Raw genomic sequence first — 16,074 nt, 5'->3', positions numbered from 1 at the left:
GTACCCCTATATACATATCTGGAGAAAGCAAAATACGTCCCAGGATCTATGTTTTTTTTTTTTTTTTTTGCAATTTTTGTTTTCACAAATCAGTCACAGACCACTGTGTACACCATTTCAGATCTTAAATTTCTCTCACGAGTGCCATTCGCGGCTGCTGTTCTTGTGTAAATCTGCCAGAGGCTGCTGTCGACTGTCTGATCAATCGATCCCCCATTCCCCCGTTCCCCCATTCACCCCTTTCCCTAAATAAAACCAATAGTGTTTTAAAAAGCAACGATTGACCCACCCACCACCTTCCCTAAACCCAAGCGCAGTGTTTTCAACAACATAGGCTCATACTGAAAACGTAGCCTTGTATACGTTTCTGGAGACGATACTGGGTGGTATAACGCCGTTCCTTTTCGTGGTTACCAGCTGACCACTTACCTCCATATTGACGGCTTTCCCGCTGTTACCATTGTGTCCTGTTAGCTTGCCATGTATGTCGGCGGACTTGTGACGCAGAGAGTTGACCACGATGATGGAGTTCGAGTACATTGAAGAACGGTTCCAGAAAGCAGGTAAGACAAAAACAATCCAAAAAATAAAACAAACAAGTAAATAACAGGGTGAGAATGTGGTAAAATCTGAAATTGTGGTAAAAAGGAGTGCTTTTCTTTTTCTGGATTGCTTTTGAAAATTGTTGGTTGGGGTTAGGGAAGTGGGTGTGCGGGTCAATCAATACAACTGGTTGGGTTTAGAGAAAGAGGAGGGTGGGTCAGTCATTCAGTTAGTCAAACAGTCAGTCGACAGCGGCCTGGTGAGTTGACAATAGAGCAGCAGGCTCGAAAGGGAATCTTAAGGGACATTTGAGATGTCAAAAAAGCATACACAGCAGCTTCTGGTGGATTCGCGAAAACAAAAACTGCAAAAAACGTAGCTCCCGGGACATATTTGAAACTCTCCAGAATTGTATTTAGAGGTACCTTTTCAGATTGAGCCTGGGTTGGTTTTCAAAAGCAATCCAGAAAAAGAAAAGCCCTTTCGGCCACCTTATTTTTATCATGTTTTCAGATTTTACCACATTCTCACCCCGTTATTTACTTGATTATTGTATTTTTTGGATTTTGTCTTTCCTGCTTTCTGGAACCGTTCTTAACCAGACTCGAACCCCTTCGTTGCAGTCAACTACCCTCTGCATCTCAAGTCCACCAACGAACAAGTTGAGCTACTGGAGAAACTGGTAACAGTGGAAAAGCCGTTCACATGGAGATAAGCGGTCAGCTAGTAAACGCGAAAAGGAACAGCGTCATACTGCCCCGTAGCGTTCATTTTAAAAATGAAATGCAGCCATACACACTTATGGCTACATAATTCGTGATCTCCAGAAACGTATATAGGGCTACGTTTTCAGAATGAGCCTATGTTGACAAATCCCTACTCATACTTAAAACGATAGTTTACAGTTTCGGTCCCTTTTTAATGACGTTATTTTTGAAGAAACCTGAGAGATTTCCATCCACTGCAGTTTCAATACTGAGTACTTCCTTTCCTAACATGATATGAAAGCAAAGAGCTTTCATTTACATGGAGATGTTTCTGCGGCAGCAGGCCGGTTTGATCATTCGTGTTTCCGAGGTATCGCATTTCCCTGGAGTTACTGTAGCAGTTTAATATGAGAAACGCACAGGATTGCCAAAACATGCACAAACACAAACACACCCAAGCGATCAGATGGATATGCTGCTGTTCCATATACTGGGTGTCAGGGGGAATTTCACCTAGGCATCGCTGAGATCTGGAAGGTAAGCAAAATCAGATGCACACTGATCTGCGGGATGTCTGGGGAAGAAGGAGACTCAGTGGCTTCTAGGCATAAGACTATCACGATGTGATAATCTCGGGTAAAAATAGCACAGTATTGTGATTACTGCTCTAAAATACGTTCTTTTTTAAATGTCTGGATAAAAAACAACAACTATTAAACACAATATATTTAAATTTGATGAAACATTTTAAATATTTTGAAACTGTAAACATGTCAGGCGAAATCATTCAAGTAAACCACTGACTTCTGCTGTCTTCACTAGTTTCAAAAACACAGATTTCTCTACAATTTAAGAAGGCATGTTTGGATTTCTTTTTTTTTTTTTTTGGAAAAACACTAACTGACAAAAATCTTGTCGCCTATCCCAGTTTTAGGAACAACAAATAATAACTTGACTTCTAGTCGATCATTTGGTATCAGCGCTTTTTTGCTATATTACGCTTATTTGACCAAAATAAAATATGATCATGCATTGATTTTTAATGATTTCATTAAGACAGTAAGGTCTGACTTTGCCAGAACAAAAGTCTTGTCACTGAACAGAAATAATGTCCAGTATAGAATATAAAGTCCTGCTGCAGTGGAGACAGAATGAATATTGTGTCTGACTCCATCATGAGCTTGGAGGACTGCATCCATACATCTCTGCACTGACTCAAATCACTGATTAATAAAGTCATCTGGAATGGACTAAAGAGTTTATCAAGATTCTTTAGATTAATCTTCAATGCCTCCTCCATCCTACCCAGGGCATGCTCAATAATGTTCATGTCTGGTGACTGGGTTGGCCAATCCTGGAGCACCTTCACCTTCTTTGCTTTCAGGAGCTTTGATGTAGAGGCTGAAGTATGAGAAGGAGCGCTATCCTGCTGGAGAATTGTCCCTCTCCTGTGGTTTGTAATGTAATGGGCAGCACAAATGTCTTGATTCCCCAGGCTGTTGATGTTGCCATCCACTCTGAAGATCTCTTACACGCCCCTATACTGAATGGAACCTCAAACCATGATTTTTCCTTCACCAAACTTGACTGATTTCTATGAGAATCTTTCTGTGAGGTCTTCTGGAGTATTTGTGATGATTGGGATGCAGTTCAACAGATGATTCAGTTGAAAAATCGACCTTCCGCCACTTTTCCAGATGATTAACTAGAAGTCAAGTTGTTATTTATTGCTCTTTCAACTGAGATCAACGACTACACTTTTGTCAGGCAGTGTACAGTAAACCACTGCACTGTTCAGGTGTATAACATGTTGGATGTTGGTTTATAAGTGATTTGTTTCTTGGGTTTATTAGTAGCTTTTGATGTGGAGGGTCATTTTCTGCTGGCAACACTAAAAAACGAATTAAAATAGTCATAAAATAGATAAAAAAACCTACCTTAGAAAATATGGTAACACTTTATTTTGATGGTCCATTTGAGTATTAGTAGACTGTCTGCTTAATATCTGCTGATACTGCTCCTTCAACAGACATTTACTGACTATAAAAAACTTTGCAAGGACATGTCAACTTACGCTATCCCCAACCTAACAATTAATTATATTCTAATAATTATTGATCGGCATGTAGATGCAATGTAACTTAAATTTAACAAACGGACCATCAAAATAAAGACCAAAAATTTTTATGGTTTTATTATTTTGACTTAACTGCAGCAAACCTTCAAACCAGTTATCGTCCCATGCCTAGTGCCCCCCCCCCCCCTCCCCCAAAGGGGTTCATTTGGTTTGACCCAGACAACATATGTAGGGGGTTCCAATCACATGCAAACACTGAGTCGTACAGTACAGAACGACCAATTTGTCGTCCTCCTTTTCATCTGACCTCCTCAACCCCCATCGCGTTGGCTTGTCTTTCTGGAGCCAAAGGAAAAGTAAGCAAGTTTTTTTTTTTTTTTTGGTAGGACAGAGAAAGAGAAAGAGAGAGAGAGAAAAAAAGAGGCAGAAAAAGGAAGGAAAGGCAATCAGTCCAGTCCATGAACAAACACGTGGGGGGCAGTTCGGAGCCTTCTCCCACAGATGTGCTCGCAGCTGAGGCTTGCAGGAAACAGCTCTTAACCCGGTCTCATTTTCAAGCTATTTAACCCAGTGAGGAAACCATCAGCCCGGCCAACAGTTAATGAGAGAGTCCCAACAACAGCACCGCGCAGGGCCGACTGCAGGTCAACACCGACTCTTGCACAAGTGCAGACGCCCATCCCCCTGGCCCAATAACCACACACCCCTCAGTTCTGTTCTGATTTGAGATGCTACACTATTATTCTGAATTATTTCAGCAAATTCCAGACCATTGATGAAAGCTTTTTTGTTCTGTCACAATTATCTGTCAGAAATCATATTTGTTGGCAAACTGGCGATCCTCAGCCCATCTTTGCTCCTAAAGGACCTTTCTTGGATGCTGCTTTTGTACCGATTCATAATTTCCATCACCTGTTGACATCCCTTGTTTCAAATCACACTAATGTATGTTCACAAGTGAAGTGAAGTTGACCAGACAATGTGCTAATATTGTCAGCAATGAAATTCAAGTCAAAGCAAATTTGCAAATCACTACTTTTTTATTTTATTCCCATACTGTCCGAACTTTTTCTGATTTGGGGTTGTACTTTTCAGACAAAGTTAAAGTCATTTAAATACACTTAGCAATTAACTACTTTTTTGAAGAAACCCAACACTGCTAAATATAAGCAACAACACATAACAGACAAAAGTAACTCTTTATTTGATTACTCCTAAAAAAAGTGAATAAAACAAATAAAAAAATAAGCTAAATATCTTCTTAGTATCTCACAAAAGTCCAGAGATAAGCCAGTGTGTGTAGTGTTTATGGCGTTTGCAGCACTAGTGCATGACTGCAAGTGTTGAGCTGCATTCCTGCTGTGTGTTTTGCCAGTTATAGATGCCACTGGGCTTTTCTGTTTGTGTGTGTGGAGGTATTTGTGTGTGTGTGTGCTGTTCTCTTTGGCCAGACTCCCAGAGCATGAAACATCCAACGGACTCAAACAGGGCACTCCTGAGGGAACTAGCTGTCTTCCCCAAAATAATAATGGGATCAGGCCGCGTCAGAGAGACGGGAGAGGGAAAAAAGAGATGCTTTATTCAGCGTCGAGGCCGAGGCACCGTGACGTGCTCGCGCGGTTCCACGTGTGTGTCCTTGTCCTCTCTTTCCCTACGTGTGTTTTCATACGCTCACTCACTCTATTCTCATGTTTGCGTGGGTGTGGTTACGTTGCGAATGGAATATTAGCCCGCTACTTAAAGTATTAAAAACACTCATTATTTAAAAATAGAAAAGAGAAGGCAATATGCAACAATAAGCACAGCATGTGGCCCTTTGAAGCAGAAGAGCTGAAGATGGAGAAATTATTTTACCAGTCTAGTTAAATATGACCCAACATACTGTACACACGGCTGTTTGTTGATAAATACTTTTTATATAAACCTGGGCAGCACGGTGGCTCAGTGGTTAGCACTGTCGCTTCACAGCAAGACGGTCGCTGGTTCGAGTCTCGGCTCATTCGTACACTACGGACAATTTTGTTTACCCAATTCACCTATAGCACATGTCTTTGCACTTGTGGGGGAAACCGGAGCACACAGAGGAAACCCACACCAACACGAGGAGAACATGCAAACTCCACACAGAAATGACAACTGACGCAGCTGGGGCTCAAACCAGCGACCTTCTTGTTGTGAGGAGATTGTGCTACCATCTGCGCCACCGTGACGCCAGAAAAATTATTATTATCATCATTAATAGTAATAGTCATAAAAGAAATAATGACTGGAGTAATAATTTAATTTGAAACTACATACAATAGGCAATAAATAAATATTTTTACATAATTATTTGACAATGTAATCTCTTTTTTTTTACATTAAATAAAAGCCACCTTGATGAAGAGAATAATTTTATTTAAATTATTACATAAAATTAATAATTTAAAAAATCATAATAAACTGATCCCAAACTTTTCACGGGTAGTGTAAATCTAGGAAAACAAAATGTGGCATCCACATAATATTCTGTATTTAACATATTGTACAATATTAATATGCATCTGCACATTCCCATTTGAATTTTAGCAGTGACTCTGCTTGTGATGTATTAAGAGTTAGACTTATTTAGGAAAAAAAAAGGGGGGGGGGGGGGGAGTGGCTTTTAATTATATTTATATATAGCAAAATATCAACATCTGAGCATGGGCCTATCTTTAAAAGTTATCAGTTATTATTAAAAAGCCATTTCACTATGAAATAAAAATTTACTTTGCACAGTATTATGCCAAAAAAAGTAAAAAGTCCACAAAAATCCAGACGACCAACATAGGCTCATTCTGAAAGCGTACCCCTATATACATTTCTGGAGATCCTGAACTATGTAGCCAGAAGTACGTATGGCTGCATTGCGTCTTTAAAACTAACACTACGGGGCGGTATGACGCTGCTCCATTTCATGCATCCCAGCTGACAGCTTACCTCCAATTGGTCGGCTTTCCACTGTTACCAGTTTGTCCAGTGGCTCGCCCTTTACGTTGGAGGATTTAAGATGCAGAGAGAAGTTGATCGTCACGATGGGGTGTGATTCCAGAGAAAAACATTTCCAGAAAGCAGGTACGACAAAAAAAAAGCCAAAAAATTAAATAAACAACAGGGTGTGAATGTGGTAAAATCTGAAAACGTGTTAAAAACAGCCTGATCACACAAGAAAATGTAGGTATTTTACGTTTTGTCAGTTTAGTGGCTAATTCGTATGAGTTCAGTTGTACAAAAGTGCACTATTTCAAAAATGAGGCATGGCACCCAACCCTACCCCTAACCCCAACCGTCATTGGGTGATGAGCAAATCGTAATTCATACGAATTAGCCACTAAATCAAAAAGTTACGAATTGCCGTGGGATTGCGTTGGGTAAAAATCAGGTGGCCGTGACGGCTTTCCTTTTTCTGGATTGCTTTTAAAAACACTGTCGGTTGGGTTTAGGGAAGTGGCCGAGTGGGGGTCGATCGGTCGGTCGGCAGTCATTAAGTCAGTCGACATCTGCCTCTGGTGGAATTACGTGAGAACAGCAGTCGCAAATGCCACTTGCAAACAAAATTTGAGATCACAAGCAAAATTTGAGATCTCAAAAAGCATACACAGCGGCCTCGTGTGGATTTACACGAGAACAGCAGTCGCAAATGACACTCGCAAGAAGAATTTGAGATCTCAAAAAGCATACACATTGGCCTCTTGGCGCTCTCCAGAAATGTATATGGGGTACGTATTTAAAATGAGCATGGGTTAAGTAATAATTACAGCAAATTACTTTTTTTTTAAACAATGACAAATAATTTACACCTTCAAAATAACCCAGAAAGTATGAACCCAAAAAATAATGTCTACAATTTGTCTTATTTAAAATGAGCTGAAACAACACAACTTGTTAAAAACAAGTTTTTAATCTGACAACTTCATTGTTTTATGTTCAATCCACTTAAATTTGCAAAAAATAACAAGCTAAACTAATCACTTCATGTTTCCCTAACACACATTTATTGTGTGGAACCCACACATTTTTTTAGAGACAACTTTATTGCGCAAAAACTAACCATATTGTGGTAAAATCTAAAAAGGTGTTAAAAATCAGGGGAGGGTTTTTCTTTTTCTGCACTGCTTTTGAAAACACTGTCGGTTGGGTTTAGAAAAGTGGGTGGGTGGGTGGGGGTATCAATCGGTCAGTTGGGTAATCCGTAATTCAGGCGACATCTGCCTCTGGTAGAATTACGCGAAAACAGCAGTCACGAATGGCACTCGCAAGAGAAATTTGAGATCTTAAAAAGCATACACAGCGGCCTCTGGTGGATTTACGTGAGAACAGCAGTCTCGAATGGCACTCGTACGAGAAATCTGAGATCTAAAAGAGCATACACAGCAGCCTCAGGTGGATTTGCAGAAGCAAAAGCTGCAAAAAGCATAGCTCCTGGGATGTATTTGGCTCTCTCCAGAAATGTATATAGGAGTACGTAATTAGAATGAGCCTCGGTTACATAATAATTACAGCAAATTACTTTTTCACCTTTAAAATAAGCAACTACCCAGAAAGTATGAACCCAAAAATAATGTGAGCTGTTTGTCTTATTTAAAATGAGCGGAAACAACACAATTCTTGAGTTTTTAATCTGACAACTTCATTGTTTTATGTCCAATCCACTTAAATTTGCAAAAACGAACAAGCTAACTTAATCCCTTCATCTTTCCCCAACACAAATCGAAACACTTTTTACAGACAACTTTATTGCACAAAAGTAACCGTAAAGCATCACGGCACAATAATACACCACAAGATGAACGTGACACAAGGAGACAAGGAGAGATCTACATCCACGCAGAGAGCATTCTGCAATAACACCAATATTTTACTTTCTAAATTAAGATGCCTAAATTATGACTAAACCGTCTCGGGATCTTTTAACGGCGTGGTTATATAGTACGGCAGAATGAAAGCATCGAGACTTATGACCGAGGCTTTAGAAACAGCATGGTGGCCTCTCGCTTTATGAGCTACAATCAAGACGAGTCTCCTCTTCTTTTCATCCTCTCATCTCGCTCTCCTGCCCTCCCTTGCTCGCTCCCTTCATGTATTTGTTTATGTATTAAATTGAATTAAAGGAATCAAAAGGTGGCGGGGGCCGAGCGCGCACAGACTCCAGTTATGGAGCTAAAGATGAAAGCGTAAAAGAGCAGTTCAACCGCAGGTCTCGAGCAATGCGCGGGGTCAGACGCTTGACCTCATGCAAACATGCTTCAACTAAACACGCCGTGCCCTCCCTTTCGCTTTTGTTCTTTCTCATTTTCTCTGTCTCTTTTTTTTTTGTTGGACACTATTTCTAAACCCCGCTGAGGAAATAAGGAGTCACATCCTATGAAGGGTAAAGGAATTCTGCTCATTACTAAAGTACTTTCATTGTCTCAATGTTTTTGTTTAAAGCATTATAAGAGTACTATTAAATAGTTACCGTATTTTGTGTTTATTTATGAATTATGAGACTTTTTTTGTTTGCTCTGTCGATGTTTGGTGTTAAAAATTCAACTCTGCAGTTTAACAAAGTGACATTTATTGAAATGTTAGTTGTTTAAAATAATATAATGCGCAAGAGATAATATACACTCACTGGCCACTTTATTAGGTACACCTTACTAGTACCAGGTTGGACACCATTTTGCCTTCAGAAATGCCTTAAGCCTTTGTGGCTTAGATTCAACAAGATACTGGAAGTATTTCTCAGAGATTTGGCTCAATATTGACATGTTAGCATCACACAGTTGCTGCAGATTTATCGGCTGCACATCCATAATGTGAATCTCCTGTTCCACCACATCCCAAAGGTGCTCTATTGGATTGATTTCTGGTGACTGTGGAGGCCATTTAAGTACAGTGAACTCATTGTCATGTTCGAGAAACCAGTCTGAGATGATTCGTGCTTTATGACATGGTGTGTTATCCTGCTGGAAGTAGCCATCAGAAGATGAGTACACTGTGGTCATAAAGGGATGAACATGGTCAGCAACAATACTCAGGTAGGCTGTAGTGTTGACATGATGCTCAATTGGTGATAATGGGTCCAAAGTGTGCCAAGAAAATCTCCCCCACACCATTACACCACCACCACCAGCCTAAACCTGTGATACAAGGCAGAATGGATCCATACTTTCATGTTGTTGATGCCAAATTCTGACCCGACCATCCGAATGCTGCAGCAGAAATCGAGACTCATTAGCCCAGGCAACGTTTCCCCAATCCTCTATTGTCCAGTTTTGGTGAGCCTGTGTGAACTGTAGCCTCCGTTTCCGGTTCTTAGCTGACAGGAGTGGCACCCGGTGTGGTCTTCTGCTGCTGTAGCCCATCCGCCTCAAGGTTGGACGTGTTGTGTGCTCAGAGATGCTCTTCTGCAGACCTCGGTTGTAACGAGTGCTTACTTGAGTCACTGTTGCCTTTCTATCAGTTGTAACCAGTCTGGCCATTCTCCTCTGACCTCTGGCATCAGCAAGGCATTTGCACACACAGAACTGCCGCGCACTGGATATTTTCTCTTTTTCAAACCATTCTCCGTAAACCCTAGAGATGGTTGTGCGTGAAAATCCCAGTAGATCAGCACTTTTTGAAATACTCAGTCCAGCCCGTCTGGCACCAACAACCATGCCATGTTCAAAGTCCCTTAAATCCCCTTCCTTCCCCATTCTGATGCTCGGTTTGACCTACATGCCTAAATGCATTGAATTACTGCCATGTGATTGGCTGATTAGAAATTTGCGTCAATAAGCAGTTGGACAGGTGTACCTTATAAAGTGGCCGGTGAGTGTATAAAGAAAGTCTGTAAAGTAACAGAAAATGCATTGCCAGTTTACTAAAAGATATTTGTAGCTTAATATACAACACCAACACAGACAATATATCACTTTAAACTATTAAAAATGTTAGTAAAAGTAACTTTTCAGGGTTAAAATTTGTTGGAAAAAAATATATATACTGTATACTATATAACTGTATACTATGTAACATACATATATATATATATTAAAAAGGTCTGTTCTGTTTTCTTTTTTGTCTTCCTTAGTCAAATTACAGATACTAAAAAAGGTCCAATTTAACCAAATTGTGCAACACAAACACTGAACCTGGCCTCCTTTGCGTTTTAATAAAGATAGACACCAGATAAAGACAGAAAAGAGGAAGGATGACCTTTTCATTCTTGGGCTCTCTGTTGGAACCACAGCAAAGGTCACACAGCTCTTTCTGATGATGGTGGGGCATCCCAGATCATACTCACCTACACAAACACACACGCACGCAAATCACACATTGCATTAGTTAGGTATTATTAGCTGAACTTCCTCTTTCAGGTCTGTCACAAATTCATAGAAATATGGTCCCTTGGTAATGAAATGCCAAGCAAGGGGTGGAGTAACGGTAACCATGTTCAATAGCCTGAGAAAAGTATGTAGGAGGGTACGGCGGTTACAGCATGTGTTCTTCCATTGTTCCTCCCCCCAGAGACACATTCATAAACACACTTACACATAAAAATACATACATCGGGGTCCTGAAGTCTGAGACCACAAATCTGGCATTGAAATAATGACGACATCATTTAAATTAGAAAATTACGATGAGGATTGAACTATGTCTTGAACACTGGGGTGGACCCATTTTTGGTGGACGGCGGGGAGTTGTAAAAGTCTATTTAAGGCAACTATATAAGTAAAGAGCTTATTTGAATGTGTAACGCCAGCTAAGGCCAGCTAGTAAGTGCTGTGCAGGTAAACCTCACTACTCTGACCACTAAACGTGCTCTAGCAACAGATGCTGGTGGCCATGGTCTTTAGCCTCCTTGTTAGAGCAACCGACTCCCATGCGGAAGGTCGCCGGTTTGATCCCAGCTTGGAGCAGGTTGGTTGGTGTTGGGCCAGCGGGGGTTACAAAATGCAATATTTTAGTTACTGTAAACAAAAATAGAAATAACAATAAAAATGTGCATAAGACAAAAAACTTTAAAACAACCTACAGTATAAAAAGCTGGCCAATTTAAAACCATATTTAGGTAACTTTTAGAAAAATATTTTAGATAAACCAAAAATTAAAAAGTGGCCTCTAATGGATTTGTCATCTGAAACGTGCAACAAAACATACCCAGAGCAATGTATTTTGTGTTTCGCCTAAATGTAGGCCGAGGCATGTTTTCCAATGAGCCTGGACTGGGTTTCTCCGGACAGTAAAAGGCCTAATATTTCTCAAAGGAAGCTTTTTGAGTTTGCTTCAGGAGTTTGAGACAACTTTCCAGAAAGTTTTTCTTCTGTTACATAATTAGTAGGTGTGGCTTTGAGGCTCTGCCTTCTAGGGCGGACACTCATTTCAGCAGTGTCCCATTTTTTATACGCATCTCGAACTCATATGATGTTATCTTAAAAATGTATGCTAAAAAACTGTATAATATTAGTATTATTGTTATTTTTTTGATTAAAAAAAACTATATTAATATAATATTATTGTGGTATTGGACTTTAGACTTTAAATTGGTCCTGCTCCTCAATGCAAAAGACAGTGTTGACACTCGAATACAACTATGCATAATTCTGAACAATTTCAGAATTTAATTCTGAAATTATTATGTTAGACATTATGTGGATACTTAATTTTTACACAAACTTTATTCATTCATTCATTTTCTTGTCGGCTTAGTCCCTTTATTAAACCGGGGTTGCCACAGCGGAATGAACCGCCAACTTATCCAGCGAGTTTTTACGCAGCGGATGCCCTTCCAGCCGCAACCCATCTGTGGGAAAACAAACTTTATTCTAACTTTAAAAAGATTATAATATTGCCTGGATTTGTGCTTATTCCAGTCATTATCCATTCTGAATATTGACCGGATTCAAAAATAACCCTTCATAAAAAAATAATTAGTGCTTATATTGACTTGATGTAATGTCTTCTCTGCTATTCAATCATTTAATTAGTTGAATTTTACGGTGTATCTATCTCCTATTAAATGCAGTATTAAATGCAGTATCCTTCATTTATTCTCTTAGGTAAGGCAAGATCTTCTCTTAAGGTTCATACTTAGAGGAAAAATGTGCTCAATGCATTATAAAGCTTAAGGCATTAGAGTCGGTGCTCATCACCATGACAAGGAATCAGTAGTGCAAAAATCCTGATCAGAGCATCCCTAGCTTTAACCCAACTTGGCTGTCAGAGCGGCAATACTCCCCCTGGCTGTACAAGACTGATCTTGGTCAGTAAATACACCCTTAGGAAAAAGAAGTATACTTAAGTAAAGGTCAAGTATAAAAGAACCGCACTTTATTTAGTAAGTATACTAATATCAGTGTATTAGTAGTGTACTTGAAATGTTCTTCCAGAAGCCCATTAAGATGCACTGCAGTGACAAAAGCTGCACACTTTGTGAATAAAGAAATATATAAAAATAAAAGTAAACTTTTAGCTTGTACGGTTGAACAGTTCAAATAGTTGTTAGTTTTTTTTTACTGCTGTCATTAAAAGAAACAAATTAACACCATGACTTCTTGTGTCAGTGTGAGGCCCCGTTTACACTAATGCGTTTTAGTTTAAAAACACATAAGTTTTGCTACGGTTACGTCCACACTACGTTGGAGTTTTCGAGCGCCGAAAACGGAGCGTTTTGGAAATGCTGGACAGGCCGCTTTCATTCTAAAGCGCTGCTGCTCCATCTCAGTGGGGATGTTCCATGTGGATTTTGTTTCATTGCGTATCCTTCCCTTATTCGCCAAGCCCCTATCACATGACTATAACACATGGCTTTAAGGCTACCGGAAGACAGCAGATCAGCCTTCACTGTAAACAACAACATGGACACAGAAATGGGAGCGTTGTTTGCACTATTGTCTGTTTTAGCCGACATTGTGCAGTTATTCATTTGTTACGTTTAGTAACAACTCGACCTCGTCGTCTGTTCACAAAAATACCTCTCTTGCTTTCTTCGCCACCGCGTTCATTGTTCAACTGGCGTTTGTTGACTAACAATAACCAAATGCCGGCCGAGACACATGCTTCCTGTTTATACTAGAACGCGCATGCCCAGAGTGCGCGAATGGTCACGTGATATACGTTTTTGGTGGCGTAGTGTGGACGGAGATATGTTCAGAAACGCTAGGTGAAACGCTAGTGTGGACGCGGATCGTTTTTGATCTAAAATGCCGTTTTATAACTACAACGCACTAGTGTAAACTGGGTCTAAGGCTAAGCAAAGTCAAACCTCACTGTTCTAATTAAATAATTAAAAATCAAGACATGATCATATTTTATTTTGGTAAAATCAGCGTAATCTAGACGCCTTTGCCTTTCATATAAGCCACTTCTGATACCAAATGATCAAGTTGAAGTCAAGTTATTTTTAGTTGTTCCTAAAACTTGACCAGACAACAAGACTTTTGTCAGGTAGTGTATTTCTCCAGTCAGCGTTTAGGGGTATTAATACCTGAACAAAAATACTAAGAGCTGCATGACTGCATGAGTGACCAACAATGACTGTAAAAACACCACTAAAAGCTGAAATGAATGATTCATTTTTTTATATACACAATAAAATTCCAACAGCTAAGTACATTGGCAAACATCAGAGCATCTGCGACTGCTTCTAAGAAATGTTTTCCAGGAACGAACCACATGCAGGTATGAGGACGTCATTTTCTTTCCAGTTCAGTTTAGTTCTTGCTCATTTTTTTCTCAATTTCTCCTCACTGATTCATACGGTTACTGTACATTTCAACCAAAGAACCTCAAACTCAATACAGCTGCTTTTGAGCTCCGCTGATTGCATTCCACACAAAAACACACACACATCGACAAAACAGGAAGTGAAAATATTAAGCAGGAAATACTTCAATTGTATTATTAGGTCTGAGAAAGACCCAAAATCTGTCAAAATGGTGTGAAAGGCAGGGAGAAATTATCTTTTTTTTTTTTTTTTAAATGGTGCACGGCTGACTGCTTGTCACACTTGGCTGTGCACGGCTGCTTCGCAAAGACAATACATCTGTACTGTACAGCTCCGATACAAAGAGAAAGAGAAACGTGTCCCGGAGAGAGAAGTGAGAAAGATAAAAAGGAATAGAGAGAAAGGGTTTCACATAAATACTCGTGGTTAAGGGCCACCTTTAGTGCTTTTTGTGGTTTTCATATTAGGGTGAATAATGTGGGACACACTGAGATACTGAGTATTTTCAAGGTTTTGTGAAGCCCACATTTCCTATGTGCGAGTTCATAATTCCTGTAAACATGAAGCACAGAGTTTTAAGACATTTGATGAGGAGCGGAGTTAGGAAATTATTCATGGGGTGGCATGTAAATGAGGAGTGAAACGGATTCAATTAATGCTATACATATACACTCACTGGCCACTTTATTAGTACGCCTGTCCAACTGCTTGTTATGCAAATATTCTAATCAGCCAATCACCTGGCAGCAACTCAATGAGCATTAGAATAGGGAAGAGAGGAGATTTAAGGGACTTTGAACCTGGCATGGTTGTTGGTGCTAGATGGGCTCGTCTGAGTATTTCAGAAACTGCTGATCTACTGGGATTTTCACGCACAACCATCTCTAGGGTTTGCAGAGAATGGTCTGAAAAAGAGAAAATATCCAGCGAGCGGCAGTTCTGTGGGCGCAAATGCCTTGTTGATGCCAGAGGTCAGAGGAGAATGGCTAGACTGGTTCCAGCTGATAGAACCAGCATCTCTGAACACACAACATGTCCAACCTTGAGGCAGATGGGTTACAGCAGCAGAAGACCACACCAAGTGTCACTCCTGTCAGTTAAGAACAGGAAACTTAGACTACAATTCATACAAGCTCACCAAATTCAGATGGTCGGGTCCGAATTTGGTATCAACAACATGAAAGCATGGATCCATCCTGCCTTGTATCAACGGTTCAGGCAGGTGGTGGTGGAGTAAGGGTTTCTGGGCACACTTTGGACCTATTAGTACCAATTGAGCATCGTGTCACGCTACAGCCTACCTGAGTATCCTGACCATGTCAATCCCTTTATGACCACAGTGTCTCCATCGCTTATTGGCTACTTATTGGTTCTCTCAAGGTTTTTTTTCTTCACTCTCCTATTGGTGGAGTTTTTTTTCCCTCTCCGCTGTCGCCTCTGGCTTGCATGGTTCAGGATCTGAAAAGCTACTCATCGATGGATTTGCTCTTCAGTGTTTGGACTCTCAGTAATGACTTCAAACCACACTGAACTGAGCTAAACTGAACTGAAGTTAAACACTAAAAACTGAACTACCCTGATCCAGTTACTATGACCATTTATGTGAAGCTGCTTTGACACAATCTACATTGTAAAAGCGCTATACAAATAAAGCTGAATTGAATTGAATTGAACTTCAAGCAGGATAACGCGTCATATCATAAAGCGCAAATCATCTATGACTGATTTCTTAAACAGTCAGGTAATGTTCTGTAAGTAAGAAAATAATATATATATTTTTATGTTTATATTTTTGGGGAAAAAAAAGTTTAAAAAAAAACAGCCAGTAAACTTACTTAAATTGAGCGTGTGTTGTCATGCAATTTTTTTGTTATAATTTGTGAAATATGTAATAATGTTAATAATTTTATAAAATTGGTCCCACTTTATGTTGTGCCGCTTACACCTGTAAACTTACACGGTCACTAGATGCGTAAGTAGTATGTAACTACAGTGTATGTACACACTGGTACATAGCATTTACTTGTGTA

The 16,074-nt window shown here is 39.8% G+C and overlaps 1 protein-coding gene across 1 annotated transcript in view; it reads left to right on the top strand.

Moving 5' to 3' along the window:
- Positions 1–16,074, top strand: part of pbrm1 (polybromo 1) — a 305,936-nt gene that overhangs the window by 112,127 nt on the left and 177,735 nt on the right. The window lies entirely within an intron of this gene.

Source organism: Danio rerio, chromosome 11, assembly GCF_049306965.1.
Source record: "Danio rerio strain Tuebingen ecotype United States chromosome 11, GRCz12tu, whole genome shotgun sequence".
Lineage (NCBI taxonomy): Eukaryota > Metazoa > Chordata > Actinopteri > Cypriniformes > Danionidae > Danio > Danio rerio.
Note: the sequence above shows the minus strand (reverse complement) of the source record. Positions and strands in the feature narration are given on the sequence as shown.